Source organism: Siphateles boraxobius, unplaced genomic scaffold, assembly GCF_051911475.1.
Source record: "Siphateles boraxobius isolate OS27281-9 unplaced genomic scaffold, OSU_SipBor_1 87, whole genome shotgun sequence".
Taxonomy (NCBI): domain Eukaryota; kingdom Metazoa; phylum Chordata; class Actinopteri; order Cypriniformes; family Leuciscidae; genus Siphateles; species Siphateles boraxobius.
Window position 1 is genome coordinate 618,011 of NW_027509216.1, and position 18,234 is coordinate 636,244.

General features: G+C 36.7%; 1 long non-coding RNA gene and 1 pseudogene across 2 annotated transcripts in view; both read left to right on the forward strand.

The window, feature by feature from the left end:
- The window catches only part of LOC143731495 (butyrophilin subfamily 1 member A1-like), a 329,271-nt pseudogene that overhangs the window by 207,249 nt on the left and 103,788 nt on the right, over positions 1-18,234 (forward strand). The window lies entirely within an intron of this gene.
- On the forward strand, positions 4,656-6,068 carry LOC143731493 (uncharacterized). The gene is made up of 3 exons (XR_013200770.1): positions 4,656-4,778; positions 5,360-5,478; positions 5,751-6,068. It is a non-coding gene; the product is annotated as an uncharacterized LOC143731493 (long non-coding RNA).

Here is an 18,234-nt window from a genome sequence, read left to right on the forward strand (position 1 = left end):
ATGTTTTTAGCTGACACTTAGAAAACAATAATTAATAAACAATTAAAATGCCTCGCTGTTTTTTCAGACACATTTATTATCATTTGCCTGTAACTCACCAATAAATCACCTTTCTGTGGGCTGTGGTTCCAGAGACACAGGCTATAGCCTATATGGCTCTTCTCATTCAGCACTGCGGGAAAAATATAAATTCCAGGTTCTAATTTGGCCTTAGAAAACCAGTAAAATCGACATGTTTTCCATATTAATTTGTGAATATTTTAAATGTTTAATAAAGGGGCAAAAAGTAGGCTAATTTAAACAAAAATCTGCAAAAGTCTGTCGATATTTACTTTTTTGCGCAGCAGTTGCTGTTGCCAGTTCAAATTAAAATGTTGGTGTTCAACTTTGCGTTTTAAAAAGACAACAACCGTTAATTTTTCGTTTTTCAGTTACGGGTTAAAAATGTTTTATAATAATAGCGCAAAACATTTGCGAAAATCTGCAATAATGGAAACGCGACTGACAGGCAATGATAGATATGTATGAAGATGACTTGTTTGGTAAGCTTCTATTTTAAAAGTTTCTGTTAAAAAAAAACTCGCCAGGTTTTGCCTCAGTTATGAATTAAAATGTGTTTATTGCAATAAATGTAAACTGTAGAGATGCAATCTGGTCATTAAAATTATTTCAAATGGGATTTTTTTCCAGTTTTTTTTCTTTTTCTCCCCCGCCCCTTTGGCGGCCCTCAGTTCAATGTTGGGTTACTAAATTGGCCCTCACCTATGAACACTTTGAGAACCCCTGGTTTAAACGAACAACAACAATAAACAAATGTTGTGTGCTGATCAAGAGTTTTGTGCAAGCAATTTAAGGTCGCGACTCTTGTCCCATATAGCAGGCTTCATTCAGTGATTGAAACAAATATTATTAACATTAATTGAAGTTTTACAGCATATAGAACCGACATTGAACGCTCCGAGCGAGCTGTGCTGTGGTAACTTTACGTTAATCATGTAACTTTTTCTTGACATGAAACGGTAAATAATCAAACCAGTGGGAGCCTGCAGTGAATGAAACTGCCGTATCTAACCTATCTTATTCATGCAATAAATCCCAGGCAGCGCACCCATTCGGAAAGCAGACAGCCGCGCCTCTGCTACCGCGGGCGTGTTTTTCCACATTCGAATATTAATTTTCACCTTCGAAATTCTGTTTTTAAAACTATTCGAATATAAATTCGAATTTAGAAAATTCGTTGACAGCCCTAAATGACAGTCGAGCTAGCTAGCCAATCCATCCAAACAGTGAAAGAACCATGTTGACGTTACTTCAGGCAGATTAAAAATAGCATAAATTTGTGATGAACAAGGTTGCTAACGTTATCAACTACCAGTACATACATACCTGATTTCAATGGACTGATGGAGGAAGAGACGCGTTAATAACGTTAGCTACCTTATCATAAAAGCACCTATTTCTGCCCATGCCCTAACTTATTTCCAATTTAGCTAAACCACAAGGGGACAGCTGACTTTATGTTAGCTAATCAAAGAAATGTTAGAAACCGTCATCATCAACTCAGATAAGCAGAACTAATAACGTTATATCTATGACATAAAAATACGTATGTAAGGGTAACAGTAAATTACATAACGTGAAGTTAACTTACCTTCGTCCCGGAATGTTTGCTTCTTCTTTTTTCTTCTTCTTAAATGATGGCTTAGTCCCAGAATGTTCGTTTACAACTAACCGCCTAAAAATTCAAAATTCAGACCGCGATGATCCCATAATGCAACGCGGTGGCTGTAAAACCATTGTAAAACTCTGCATGTACAGTGAAATTACAATAATAATACAGGACAGTCCATTAATTTCCAACGATGCATTGCCACTTACAGTAAAAACACAAATACAATACATTATTGTAAGATTTTTTTTTGCACTTTTAATACCATTTTGAATACTGAATAAAACAGATTTATAATAAACTATTAGTGTAATGTTAATACATTTCTAATGAGCTGAAATGCTATTGAAATGTTCGTGAAGCACATTAAAATGAGGCTTCAAATATATTATAACTGTAGTTTAAGAAATATGAAAGTAGGCTATATTTTAAATGAACTGTAAATAAATACACTTAAATGCACTAAATGTACTTGAAGTGGTTCCATTTTAGCACAATTTAATATAATAAAATATATTGCAAATAGCTTAAAATTGATCTTAAGCATATCTTTAAATACACTTAATACTTGAAGTTGTTTCAAAATAATACGCACTTAGTATATATCATTTAAATATATTAAGTATGTCCAAAAAAGCACAATTTCATTTTCACCTGAGGCCGGGGTGTTGTCCTCTGAATGCACAGCAACCGGACATAATGTGTGAGAATGAAACTGAAAATGAGTTTTAAGAAATAAGAAGCATTGATGATAAATAAACTGATAAGTAGGTGATTATATAAATTAAAATGACATGTTTAAAAGCTTAAAACTAACTTTAAAATACTTATACTTAATAAAAATGAGTTGAAGCGTACGAGAACTTCTCATGTTGAAATGAGGATGTCTTTTTTTGTCTCCAGAAGGATAACGCCCACAGAACCAGTTTCTGAGAAGAAGAGATATGTCAACGGTTTCGTTTTGACAATGCAACTCGCCATGTCTGTGTGTGTGTGGGTGCGTGTGTGTGTGTGTGACCCCTGCCAAAAGCAGTTACCCAACCCGGTATCACGCTAAAGCGTGTAATACACACGCTGGTCCACTAGCGGATGCGTGTCAGGGTCACGCTTTGCCTCCTCAAGGCGTGAACATGACACGCATGAATGAAGGTTGAGTACCAGCAGGGGGCGATAATTTCCTCTATGCCAACAACTCTCCACGGACCAAATAGAAGCGATATAGTGCATTCTCCAAAATTCCCGCGTCGTTCAGGTCGGTCAAAGCCATATTTGTATTACGGTGCTGTCATTTAAGAAATCTACGTTGCTATAGCCTAACGTTATATTTGTGTGTATGAAGACTGTGGAGCTTTTTAATCTATGGTGCTGTTAATGTTACTGTGGTCAATAACGTCAATGGAAATTGATATTAATTGGCTAATTAATTAATCACAGAAAGCTGCTGTCGATCCTGAAATATCGATACTGATGTTGTATCTATTCTAAACGATAGATCCTCACATAAAACCAGTCATTTTATTCATTTAGAACGAATTTATTTTATTCAGAAATGATGCAATAAATCGATTATACGTGACCGTAAAGGCCTTTACATTGTTACACACACACACACACACACACACACACACACACACACACACACACACACACACACACACACACACACACACACACACACACACATATATACAGTATATATATATAAGCTGTTCTAATAATTATGATGCTGAAAATTCAGCTTTAATCTCAGGAATAAATTACATTTTAACATATTCAAATAGAAAACAGATCGCCTATTTTAAATAATATTTCACAATGTTAGTTTTTACAAAGATTTACTGTATTTTTGATCAAATAAATTAAGCATTTGTAAGCATATTATACTTCTTTTAACATTAAACATCTTACCGACCCCACATGTAAAATTTACAATAATCCCACCCAGCACCAGACGTCATTAAGACATTGTTTTTTGGGCTAAATCAAGTCGGCCCGTCATAGCCTTCATTTAGCCCAAAAATAGACGTTGAAAATTGGGCTTTGTTTGGTCCGTCTGATTTGGTCCAAATTTAGCCCAAACATAGACGTTGAAAATTGGACTTTGTTTGGTCCGTCTGATTTAGTCCAATTTTAGTCCAAAAAAAGTTCGGAAATTTTTGGACCACATATAGCCCTAATATAGCATAAACATAATTAAAGTCAATTGTGGCAAGTGAAGAAATAGACTGTAGAAATACCTCAAAGTTACGTGTCACTGCACATCCTAGAAATACATTTTTTGTAAGCACCTATATGTTCGTAAACCATATAAAACATAGACCTAAATGATTTGGCATGGCAGAAATCCATCAAAAAGCACGCCCTAGTGGTTTATATATTGTTGAAAACACTTGTGCTGTATATTAGTGGCCTACGCCTATTTCTGAACATTTGTTAACAATCACTACATTTAATATTCCTATAATGCACCCATAAAAACATTAAACATCACAGTAGTTAAAACACCATAGACCCCAATAAACAACAGCACTTAAATAGCCTATAAATAACTGCATATGAATATATTCACAATATATGTGAAGCACTGTTAAATAAATTGAAATACATCTAGTATATTTGAAATATATTTAAAAAAATACTTGGAACATAAAGCTTATAAATTCTTCCTCATGTTACATCTGTAAATTTGTGTATTTGAGAAAATATGTCCATGCCTTATGGTAAATGTGGTGTAGAAATAAAATTGTAAAAACCATATTTCTAAAGCAATATATTATATTATAATATAGCCTATTATATATAAATGACTACATTGTTTTACTTTTTCAATGCTTTCATATGCTCATTCCATTTACAGTTTGAGATGGCCACAGGGCTACTATCCACTTAATAATCTATCAAGTTTCAGGATATTTTATCTGATTATCAAATAATTCCCTCCATCAATTCTACGTTTATGTAAATTCTGCGTGACGTGTTTTAATGGGCGCGCGCTGAACCTTCAAGCCGCATTTGAACTGGAGCGGAGGGCGTTACCATGGAAACGGGGCGGCAGCTCAACTGACAGCAGCACAACTCCGTCTCTCACTGTTGTTTTCACTACTTTCAGGTAAGTTTAGCCCCCAACATTACACAAATAGTACATACAAATGTTTCTGACACTTTCTTTCATGTAAATGACTCGCATCCGTTGAATATTTACTTTATATAAATGGTTTAGTGTCTTCGAAAAAGTCCGTTAGCATCTCAGCCGTTAGGCTAGCCGCTAACTAGAGGTAAGTTAGGTTAACTATAAACTTGAGCTGTCTAAGTTTGGGCTTTTAATCGCATCTTATGTGTAGCTGAGAGATTTTTATAGTTTTGTTCAGGTTTTGCTGGCAATTGGTCAATGGATGAATGGAAGTAAGCTAATTTATTTAACCTAAAAGTATGGTTAATTCATAGTTTTCACGCGACGTCACACCATTATAGAAACGCCCACCTGGAGAGCAAAATAAGGCTTTCCTCAATTTTGCCCGCCAGTCATTTTATCAGGTTTGTAGTAAGCATTAATGTAGTAAAACATTGTTATTAAAAGATCAAATTCAATAAAGACCGCTTATTGATGATACATACTCTGTAAAGGTAAGCAGATGAACATAGAACAAATTATTTATAACTTAATATTAGTTGTCTTCTTTCTCTTTTCAGTATTGTTTGCCATCTAGTGCTGATCACAGAGTTTAGCTCCAACCTCAATTAAGCAGACCTGAGCAGGTGATCCAGGATCACCGAGACTCTGCAGGACTTTGGTCTGGACCTCCAATGTTGTAAGTTCAGAACATATTGCAGGAGATCTCAACATTGTCTCTCAAGGTCCACTTACATGGAGAGTTTTAAAACACAAACCAATATTATATTTCAGCATAAATATACATCACTAGACAGGTCATGTCTAACAAAGCAAACATTTACAATTTATCAATGACTGAAATCTTGCATGTATATGTAGAGGGAAAACTCAAGTGTATACTTTAAATTTTGGACAACCATTTTTTCTTTTACATTTAGATTTTGGTTATTGTTTTCTTTCTCACTTTAGATGCTGGAGAAAAAACAGCCAGGCTAAAGCATTCTGTTATGGCTCAATAATCCGGGGTTGAGATAGTGGAAGGAGCAGAAGATCAGAGATCAGGAAGAGATGTATTGGTGCCCCTAAGGGAACTAATGTGATTTACATAATGTGTCAAATTACCAAATATTTTCATCACTCACCTTCATGTCTTTGCAAACCTGTAAGACTTTCGTTCATCTTTGAAACACAAATGTAGATCTTTTAAATGAAATCTGAGAGCTTTCTGTCCCTCCATTTCACAGTTTATGCAACTACAACTTTCAAGCTTCAGAAAGGTAGTAAAGACAATGTCCCTCATTTATCATTCTTGCGTAGAAACGGGCGTATATGTTGGCGAAAGATTGTGCTTACACTCCTCTCACCGCCTGATTTATGAAGCTGTGCGTACCTTTGAAATCCAGGTGTACGCAATACCTGCCCTTGATAAATGCCGCAGCTGAAAAACGATCGTCATTAGAATAACACGCCAATATTCAAGTATCCGCTTCCCCCACGCCCTGATTTTATGCCATGGACACACGGAAGACGGCAAAGAGGAGACACTTCTCCGACGTGGAGATCGAGACCATCACCATCATGAAAAATTATTATTAAATCAAACAACAATATTGTTGATGATAAATTCAAAGTTAATTGATTTTTTTTGTCTAAAAAACAACAAACAAAAAAACAACAAGAGAACATGCAACATATAATCAGGGACTCATACTATGAATTAATATAAATTAAATAACTGCAACTGCATGAAATAAATAAAAGCCAAACAAAATAAATGGTAAAATAAATTAAATAGTAAAAATAAAATAAATATTTCCAATGTCACGTTCCAATATTGTCCACCACATAAAACAAATAATTTAAAAATAACACAGAAATACAGACACATATAACATAAAAATACATTCAAATCATTTAGTAACACATTTAGGCTAATAGTCATTCGTGCCGAACTTGAAAAAGTAATGATAACAATATTCAGGCCTACTATTAGGCTACGTGTTGTAGCCATTAACTAAGTGCATTTAGTTTCATATTTGTTAAAAAATTATAATTTTATTTTTTCCCCATCTATGTTGATTATGAAAAGGGAACATAGGCTAAGATAGGATGCGCAATATATCGGGAGACATGCTCAGACATGATTTTGGCCACTTTAAGTTTAATTTAAGTTAAATAAGAAGCAAATAGCAGACAATATAATCATGAGTCATGACATGGAGGCACGGGCGCGGTCCCTTGCATTGCACGTGAACTGGAGCGCATCTCATCACAAATTAACCGAAACTCAGTATATGCCTCACAGACATGAGAAATATATCTATAAAGAAAGCTTAAAATGTCTTCAAACGAAACTATAAACGAAAATAAATACTCTCTCTATAGGCGCGTTCATTACGGAGATGGTGATCATCAATTTCATCTTTGCAGACACAACACTAGTTTATTAATAGAAATAAAATACAAATTTATTTTTTTTAAATGGCGTTTATCGCGTTTTGGAAAAGAGCTCCTCATATCTTTTAGTTTGTCAGTGCGTTTTGTGGTGTTAGGAATTGTTTTTTTTGCGCATTTCCGCACTAACTCAAAACGTGCCTACATGTACACCACCTCCTAAACTGGCATAGGATTTGAGCGTGCCGTACGCCAACGTCCATATTGATAAATATCAAAGTAACCGTGATTTTGGGTGTACGCTGGAAATTTGGTGTACGCACTTTTGATAAATGAGGGCCATTGTAACAATAATCAATATGAGTCCAGTGGTTAAACTTCAACTTTAATGAGCGATGTGAATGCTTTGTTTGTGCAAAAAAAACATTACATCTTTATTCACAAAATATATATCTCTGAAACGTGTTTATGGAGCACCACGATTCATCAGTATTGTGTTGGCGTGTGAGCTGGCCATCTCATGGTGCAACATGCGTCGGAGATACCTAATTTGTGAATAAAGACGTAATTGTTTGTTTGTGCACACAAGGCATCTGTTAAAAATATCTTCAAATAAAATAAAATTAATAATCAAATAAATGCTGCTCTTTTGAAAGTTCTATTCAAAAAAGAATACTGAAAACTGTATCATAGTTTCCACAAAAATATGAAGCAGTACAACTGATAATAATCATAAATGTTTCTTGAGAATCAAATCATCATATTAGAATGATTTCTGAAGGATCATGTGACACTGAAGACTGGAGTAATGATGCTGAAATTTCAGCTTTACCATCACACATATTTACATGAATATGTATTTATAAATTCATAGAAAAGTTATTTTGTAGTCATATTTCAAAATATAACTTTTTTTAGGGTATGTTTGATCAAATGCAGGCTTACGATGTGATCAGGAAAGTGTTTTTTTACGTGAAAGATGTATTTGACGTGTCAATAAATGTTTTGCTACTCTTTTGTGAATTGTCTTATTTTTACAGTAATTATGAATATTAAATATAATCATAAATTCACGGTTGAAATTAGGCCTGAAAAAGACGTCTTTTCAACTCACTTTACAACCTAATTTAGACGTGAGTGGGACGTCGTTTTATAGGCGTCTTTTCAACGACCTGAAAAAGACGGCTTTTCACCTTTCACTTTTCAACCAAATTTTAACGTTGTTTAGACGTCTGGCAATGTCGTCTTTTCGACGTCTTTTCAACGAGTTTTTGCTGGGTGGGATTGTTCTAGTTTGTGCAATTACATTTAGTTTTTATTGAAAAAAAAGTTCATATACATAGTGTTATCTTCTGTAATTGATGTTAATAAATCTGTCAGAAGAAAATGTGCAAAATTGGGGGTACAACACTGTAACCCTTTAAAAACAATAACCATACACACAACTAATTACAGGCGCATCGAGAGGACAAATCACAAAATCTTGTAGTGGTCATGAAAATGTATTCAGATTAAGCATATTAATGATGCATTCACCTCATTTATCACGACACACTGCTTCTGTTCATGAATGCAGTTTACATGCTGAATATGCAATAACAGCAGCATCACAGTTATCTTCTTTATTTTGTTACAGTTATATGTATAATATGACAAATCTAGGAATCTTTGCTGCAAAATAATTAACTATGTTTTTGTTTTCCTTTGTCCAACAGCTCCTGTTTTTACCCACCATCCTCTCCTGTTACCTCCACCTGTCTATCTTTATAAGAAACCAACGGCTCTTTTAAGAGCCACTCTTCTATCTCTCTCTCTCTCTCTCTCTATCTCTCTCTCTCTCTCTCTCTCTCTCTCTCTCTCTCTCTCTCTCTCACTCTCTCTCTCTCTCTCTCTCACTCTCACTCTCTCTCAGTCTCTCTCTCACTCTCTCTCTCACTCTCTCTCACTCTCTCTCTCACTCTCTCTCTCTCTCACTCTCTCTCTCTCACTCTGTCTCAGTCTCTCACTCTCAGTCTCTCTCTCTCACTCTGTCTCTCTCTCTCTCTCTCTCTCTCTCTCTCACTCTCTCTCTCTCACTCTGTCTCAGTCTCACTCTCTCACTCTCAGTCTCTCTCTCTCACTCTGTCTCTCTCTCTCTCTCTCTCTCTCTCTCTCTCTCTCTCTCTCTCTCTATCTCTCTCTCACTCAGTCTCAGTCTCTCACTCTCAGTCTCTCTCTCTCACTCTGTCTTTCTCTCTCTCTCTCTCTCTCGTACGCATGTGCGTGTTTGGCGTGGTGAGGAGTGTGAGGGGTGTTTGATTGATCTTTAAATACTTACTTTTTTTCTATACTTTATGGCTTTTTTTCTCACCTTAGTCAGGAATTAATTGTGAAGTGGTAAGAGCTTGTATTCATTTGCATTTGCATCCATTCGTAAACATGGCTTTAACCTCTATTGAGGGAACGCCGGTTTTCTCCATTGGAAATGGATGCAAATGTTTTCCAGATCAAATTTGCACGGTGGAAGATGTACTTATGGCTATGGGAAGTGTTGTTGGCCATGATAAAATAATGTCTGCGTCTAGAATGAACAAGGCCGTCGTTGTGTTTCTGCAAGAAGAGAAGTTTGTGAATGTGCTTGTAGAGAGTGGAATTGAGATATCGGACACGTTTGTGCAGGTGACACCTTTGCGTTCTCCTGCGACGCGAGTCATAATCTCGAACGCGCCCCCGTTCATAAAAAATGAAGCGATAATAAAAGAACTAAGTCGCTTTGGAAAATTTGCGAGTGCAATTAAAACTGTCCTGCTCGGATGTAAGAATGACGCACTGAAGCACGTAACCTCTTTTCGGAGACAGGTTTTCATGTTTTTACAAGCACCGACAAAGTTTTTGGAAGTATCTTTTCGTATACAACATGGTGAAAGTTCTTACATGATCTTCGCTACAACGGAAAGTATGCGATGTTTTGAATGTGGAGACTTAGGCCACAAGAAATTGTTTTGTCCTCATAGAAAACAAAACGAGGAGAAAAGTGCAGAGACTGAAAACAATGAAATGAGAAACCAGTCGGATCGCGGAAAAACTAGTGACAAAATTGAAAAAAGACACACGCTGGTAAAAGAAACGTACGCACAACCGAAAAATAAAAAACAAAAAGTACAAATCGAAAAACAAATCGAAGAGATTCAGGATAAAAGTTCAACTAACTGTACTCATTCCCCTGAGAACACACAGCTTTCAGAAGGACAGGCTGAGTCAGACAAGGAGTCAATGTCAAGAGCAGAGGTGAGTGACTCTTCTTTTCCGAAAGTGCTGGGTGTTTCAGAAGGAGCTGATCACAGTGTTATATGTGACATTGATATGGAAGTTGAAAAGGCAAGTGGAAGTGGTTTACAGTGTGTTGAGACTGATGATAACGTGTGTGTTGATGAATCAAGAAGTGATAGTGAGAGTTGTTCAGAAGTTTCTGAGTTTGAGTTGAGTCAGTCATCTGGAGACTTGTATACTGCGGAAGAGTTTAATGACTTTCTGGATCAGACAAAAGGACAGAAGGTTGATGTTCTGAAGTTTTTTCCTGATGCCGTCAAATTCTTGAGGTCAGTTATGAGTGCTCAGAAAAGTGTAGGATGTGATGTCATATCAAAACAAAAAAGATTTCGTTTGAAAAAACTGGCTACAGTAGTTCATAAAAGTCTAAAAGGAAAGAAAAAGAATAAATAGGTTCACATGGTTAAGGGTTCTGCTCTTATATATTTCTCTCTCTGCCTGTTTTCATTACTGTTTCTCCCCCCCTTTTTTAACATGCAAACTTTAAGAGTTAGTACTTTAAACATTAATGGTGCGAGGAATAGAGAAAAACAAGGCTTATTAACTGAGTTCCTTAAGCTTAAAGAATCGCATGTAACTTTTTTACAAGAAACTCATAGTGATGAGAGCAATGAGACAGATTGGGGATTGTGTTGGGAGGGCAGTTACTCTTTAAGCCATGGAACAAATTTAAGTGCTGGCGTAGCCATACTGTTTTCACCTTACCTCAATGTTGATTTAGTGTCAAAAGTAGAATTAGAAAAAGGACGCCTTCTTGTTGTTAAAACAAAAATTGATGAACATAATTTCATATTTGTTAATATTTATGCTCCAAACAGAAGTGCAGATAGAATAATTCTATTAAAAAAACTGAGTGAATATTTGAAAAATGTGAACGCAGATGATTTTCTAATATTAGGAGGCGACTGGAATAGTACAGTTGATTTTACTTTGGATAGGAATAATACTGAACCAGATTTTGAATCGCCTGCTTTACTAAAAGAAATTATTTTTCAAAATGATTTGTTGGATGTGTGGAGAGAGAGGAATTTAAAAGTTAAACAATACACTTGGATAAAAATTTCACAAGAGAGAATAAGTGCAGCTAGATTAGATAGATTTTATGTCTGTAAAAAAACTAATAACAGGATTGTGGCTGCGAACATTGTACCATGTTGTTTTTCGGACCATCATTTTGTTACTTGCAATTTGTCTTTGTCACAGACTCAGTGCAAAAGTCCTTACTGGAAACTGAATGTACGTTTGTTACAAGAGAAAGATTTCATTGAAAGATTTAAATACTTTTGGGGGTCTTGGGTTTCACAGAAAGGTGAATATGAAAACCTAATTCAGTGGTGGGAATTGGGAAAAACACAAATTAGAATTTTTTGTCAACAGTTTTCTTCGTTCTCTACAACACAGATTAAGAATAAAATCAATGAATTAGAAAAGGAAATAGTAAAGATTACATCTAATATGGTGCTGCAATCAAACACTGTGATGGTTGAGAACTTATGTGAGAGAAAGAATACGCTTAACTCTCTACTGCAAGTGCAAGCTAAGGGAGCACTTATAAGGTCACGTTTTTTGTCAGTCCATGATATGGATGCTCCAACTTCATATTTTTTTAATCTTGAAAAAGTCTCAAAAAAGCAGAGTGTAATGCATTGTCTGACATTCCCAGATGGTTCTAAAACGTTTGACCCAAAAAACATGAGGAAAATTGCTGTGGACTTTTATTCAGAACTTTTTAGAGCTGAAAAGTGTGATTTGCAGAGTACATCGGACTTGTTTGAACAACTTCCGACTCTTAATGGAAAACAACGTGCAAGTTTGGACAGTGTTTTTTCTTTTCAAGAATTGACTGAAGCTGTACAACAGATGAAGCCTGGTCGTGCACCAGGTATTGATGGACTGCCGGGGGAATTCTATAAAGCCATGTGGGGAATCATAGGTAAAGACTTTTATGAAGTTGTACAGAAATGCTATGAGGAGCAGAATCTTCCCAGGAGCTGTCAGAGGGCTGTCCTTGTTCTTATTCCCAAAAAAGGAGACATAAGTCTCATAAAGAACTGGAGGCCCGTTTCCATTCTCACTACTGATTATAAAATTTTGGCGAAAGTTTTGGTTAATAGATTGAAGTGTGTTTTGGGTGATATCATTCATAAAGATCAATCATACTGTATTACAAATAGATCTATTTACGATAACATTTATCTAGTAAGAGATTTACTAGATTATTGTAAATTAAATGGTATCAATTTAGGTCTTCTATCGTTAGACCAAGAGAAGGCTTTTGATCGTGTAGATCATGAGTATTTATTTAAAGTATTAAGAGTTTTTGGTTGTGGTGATGGGTTTCTTTCCTGGATTAGGACTTTGTACACAAATGCTTCATGTTTAGTAAAAATTGGAGGAGGCTTAAGTCCACCAATACAAATGCAAAGGGGAATCAGACAGGGTTGTCCGTTGTCTGGCCAGTTGTATGCAATAGCAGTTGAACCTTTGTTGTGTTTATTTAGGAAAAATGTGTCTGGTATATGTGTAGGTAGCAGTATCTATAATGAAATTAAGCTGACAGCATATGCAGACGATATCACTGTGTTCGTTAAGAATCAAAAAGATGTAAACACAATTAAGAAGTGTCTTTGTATATATGAAAAGGCATCATCTGCCAAGTTAAATTGGAGTAAAACGGAAGCTTTGTGGTGTATTGAACATTCAACAGAGGTCTTGCCAGTTATTCCTGAAAATGTAAAATGGGGAAAAATAGGATTTAAATTTCTAGGGATTTATTTAGGAAGTGAAGAGTTTAAAAAAAAGAATTGGGAGAATGTAAAGGATAAAGTATGTGCTAAGTTGTCTAAATGGAAATGGTTGCTGCCTCAACTATCATTTAGGGGAAGAGTGCTGGTTATCAACAATCTAGTGGCATCCACCCTGTGGCACAGGCTCAATGTTGTGGATCCACCAATGGACTTTTTTGTAGAGATCCAGAGAGTTCTTGTTGATTTTTTCTGGACTGGAAAGCACTGGGTGAAAGAAGCTGTTCTGTACCTACCAGTTCATGAAGGAGGACAAGCGCTAATTGAATTAAAATCCAGGTATGCAGCTTTTCGTCTAAAGACTGTCCAAAGGTTTCTTTACCATCAGGATCAGAACTGGATGGAAGTGGCATGTGCCCTCTTGAAGAGGGTTGGTCGTCTGGGTCTCGACAGACATCTGTTCTTAATGAACTTGAAGAACATGGACCTTAACGGCCTCACGTCTTTTTATGCTTCAGCTTTACAAGTGTGGCATATTTTTTCTGTGGAAAGAGTTAACGTTTGGACTATGGAAGAACCTTTGTTCTTTAACGGACTGTTGTCTATTGAACTACTGAACTCAGTCACTCTACGTAATAATCTGATAAAAGCTGGCATTTGCAAAATTGGACATTTAAAGATTAACAACCAGTGGATTACAGCAGAAGAATTGCATCTTAAAACAGACATTCGGTCTCTTCGAGTTCTTCAAAGACTGCTGGCAGAAATAAAGAATCTTTTGCTTCTTCAGTTGTTACTTTTGGAGGAATTTGATGGATTATTCCCTGAAATTCGTGTGTCTGCAGAAGTGGGAGATTGGGAAGAGACTGAAGGGAGTCTACTGACTTTTAGAACACCTGAACCTGGAAATTTTGAACTTTTTTCCAAGAAAGCCCTGTACATGATTTGTGTTAAAGTTCTTAATTTAAGAGCTCTGGACAAAGTGATTGAGTCAAAATGGACTGGAGTCACTGAGCCGGGCTCTTCCCCGAGGAGTAGTTGGAGGTCCCTGTACAAGAAGCCCATCGAAAGAAGACTAGGGGATTTTCAGTGGCGGATTGTACATTGGGCAATAGCCACAAACAGGTACAAAGCACATCTGAATCCTTTGCATAGTGTAGACTGTAGGTTTTGTGGGGAATCTGAGACTGTTAATCATCTTTTTGTTGAATGTTCAAGACTAAGTGAACTTTTTTGGTTGTTAAAAAATGTTTGCCAAAGGTTAGGTTTTTTGTTTACTATTAATTTATTTATATATGGGCCAAAATATAGGGCTACAAATAAACAAAAAGTAGTATTATTGAATTTTATTTTTGGTAAAGCAAAGATGGCAATCTGGTTAACCAGGAAAAACCGGACTCTTAATTTAAGTGGAGTAGATCCAGTGCAGATGTTAAAAGGTTTTATAAAGGGTCGTTTGATGCTGGAGTTTGCTTATTATGAATTGGTAAATGATATTGAGACTTTTTTTTTGATGTGGGGAACAGAAGGTGTGATGTGTGAGCCCAATGAAGAGCAAGGCTACCAGTTAAGCTTTGGAGTGTTATAAAAGATAGGTTGAGCTGTAAAATTTTTCATTATTATTTGTACTTATTTTTATTTAATTTTCATTTTCTTTGTATTTTTTGTTTCAGGTTTTTTTTAAGACGTTTGTTCTTTGTGTTTTGGAATATTTAATGTAAAATAAATCAGATTTTAAAGGTCTCTCTCTCTCTCTCTCTCTCTCTCTCTCTCTCTCTCTCACTCTGTCTCTCTCTCTCTCTCACTCACTCTCTCTCTCTCACTCTGTCTCAGTCTCTCACTCTCAGTCTCTCTCTCTCACTCTGTCTCTCTCTCTCACTCTCTCTCTCTCTGTCTCAGTTTCTCACTCTCAGTCTCTCTCTCTCACTCTCAGTCTCTCTCTCTCACACTATCTCTCACTCTTAGTCTCACTCTCACTGTCAGTCTCACTCTCAGTCTCTCTCTCTCTCTCAGTCTCTCACTCTCAGTCTCTCTCTATCTCTCAGTCTCACTCTCAGTCTCTCTCTCTCTCTCTCTCTCTCTCTCTCTGTCTCTCACTCTCAGTCTCACTCTCAGTCTCTCTCTCTCTCTCTCTCTCTCTCTCTCTCTCTCTCTCTCTCAGTCTCTCACTCTCTCACTCTCAGTCTCTCTCTCTCTCTCTCTCTCTCTCTCTCAGTCTCTCACTCTCAGTCTCACTCTCAGTCTCTCTCTTTCTCTCTCTCTCTCTCAGTCTCTCACTCTCAGTCTCACTCTCAGTCTCTCTCTCTCTCTCTCTCTCTCTCTCTCTCTCTCTCTCTCAGTCTCTCAGTCTCTCTCTCTCTCTCTCTCTCTCTCTCTCTCTCTCTCTCTCTCTCTCTCTCTCTCTGTCGGGTTTCCGGTTTCCGTTGGTGTGAGTGAGTGGTTGATTGAGTGAGTGGATGTGGATGGAGAGCTAGTTTTTATGCTATTTTTGGGTTTTTGTTGTGGTCATTTTCTCCCCTCACGTGCACGATAAAGGTAAGACATCATTTATTTTTTGAACAGGGCGAAAAATAGCTGTTAGAACAATTGTTTGATTTTTCGCGGGCATGGCGTCCTTTGTGACGCCGCCGCTGTCCATTGGACACGGGGTTCGGTTTGTCACTGATCCCGGTGTTACGATGGAAGAGGCTCTGCTTGCAGTTGGTGAACAGGTGGGTTTTGATAATATATCTCACGCTTCTCGAATGAACAAAGCGGCAGTTGTTATTTTGAAGGACGAACGCTTGGTTCATAATTTGATTGAAAGTGGGGTTTTTATCAATGATTTATTTGTTCAAGTTTCGCCGTTATCAGTGCCGTCGACAAGAGTAGTTGTCTCAGGTGTACCGCCTTTCATTCCAAATGAGCTGATTGAACAGGAATTGCGTAGATTTGGAAAATTTGCAAGTGGTTTTAAGACGGTGACACTCGGGTGCAAAGATGCGCGTTTAAAACATGTAATCTCACTTCGTAGGCAAGTGTTCATGTTTCTAGATTCTCCAACACAGTCTTTGGATGTATCCTTTAAGATAAAGCATGGAGGAGGATATTATACTGTATATGCAAACTCGGGGAGCATGAAATGCTTTGAATGTGGTGATGTGGGGCATAAGCGTCTTGCTTGCCCACATAGAATACAAGCTGAACTCGCAGAGAATAATATTGAGCAAACGCATGAAGTTGATGATCAGCAAGTTGTTTTAGCCTCTAGTAGTGTGTCTACTGCTCAGGGAGACAGAATGCATAGTGTAGTTAACGAGAATATTGAGGTAAATCGAGATGATGTATCTTCGGAGCCATCAACTTCTGTTGAGAGTGCTGTGGCAATTTCAAAAGATAGAGAAATTACAGGGCAACAAATTAGTGAAATTGAAGCCACGGGTGAAAGCGTGCCTATTGAAGGGAATGCTCTTGCTGCATCTAAGGAGAAGGAAGTGCTCACTCCATTGAATATTGGAAGTCAGGTGGAAAGTGATGCTGAAGAGATGGAACAGGATGAGTCAGAGGGCGAAGGAGTTGATGGGTTAAATAGAGCGAAAGATTTGTATTCTTTGGAGGAAATTAATAATTTCCTGGATAAAACGTTTGGACAGTCAGTTAAGGTTGATGATCACTTTGATGATACAGAAAAATTTATTAGGTCTGTGGCAATATTACAAAAGATGGTTGGTTTTGAGCTGTTGGATGAACGGAAACGGTATCGGTTGAGAAAACATGTAACGGGACTTAAAAAGTTTTCAAAGTCAAATAAAACTAGAAAAGGGAAAAAAAAAGCCTCTAGTAAAAGTAAGTGATGTCAGCCTCGATCATGTTGCTTTTCTTGCATAGCTTTTTTCTCTGTCTGTCCCTCTCTTTCTTTTTTTCCATGGGGAGTTTAAAAGTGGGCTCTTTAAACATAAATGGTGGGAGAGATAGGCAGAAGCTAGAAATGGTTAAGGAGGTACAAAAAATAAACAAACTAGACGTAATTTTTTTACAAGAAACCCATAGTATAATAAAAGATGAAGTTGATTGGGGTTTGTCTTGGGGTGGTCAAATTTTTCTTAATCATGGGAGCAATGTGAGTGGAGGGGTAGCAATCCTTTTTTCTAGTAACTCAAAATTTCATGTTTTAAGTTCCTGTGATTTAATTAAAGGGCGAGGTCAAATGGTTAAAATTAACATAGAGGGTTCAATCTATTGTTTTATTAATATTTATGCCCCTAACATTGGGACTGAAAGAATAGATTTTTTCAATAATATAAAGAAAGCCCTTGAGTTAAATGATTTTGACTATCTAATTCTAGGTGGGGATTGGAATTGTACTGTTGATTTTAATAATGATAGGATTAGTGAGGAGCCACATTTACAGTCTAGCAGGAATTTAAAAAGTGTATTGGTTCAATATGATCTAATAGATGCATGGAGAATTAAGTTTCCCAATGAAAGGCAATACACATGGGTCAAAATCTTAGATGGAAGAGTGAGTGCAGCAAGACTGGATAGATTTTATTTATCACAAGGACTTCGACCAAAATTAATCGATAGTGTAATTAGACCAGTTGGTTTTCTGATCATCACCTTATTACTGTGACTATTTTTTTGAAACAAGAGGTTAGTAGATCTCAGTGGCATTTTAATAATAAATTGCTTCAAGGTGAGAAATTTTGTGGGAATTTTAAAATTCTTTGGCAGAAGTGGAAAGAAAAGAAAAATTATTTTGAGTCTTTAAATAAGTGGTGGGAAGTTGGAAAGGCCCAAATCCGAATTTTTTGTCAACAATATACTTCTTTTTCTTCTGTTGTGTTAAAACGGGCCATAAAGGAGGTTGAGGAGGCTATAAGAAAGATAGAAAATGGCCTTTTAAATGGTGGGGAGGCTGAAAGCAACGACACGTTGAAAACTAAAAGATTGGAGCTGAGTTCCATGCTGCAAGAGAAAGTTAAAGGGGCCCTTGTGAGGTCAAGATACATTCAATTAAAAGACAT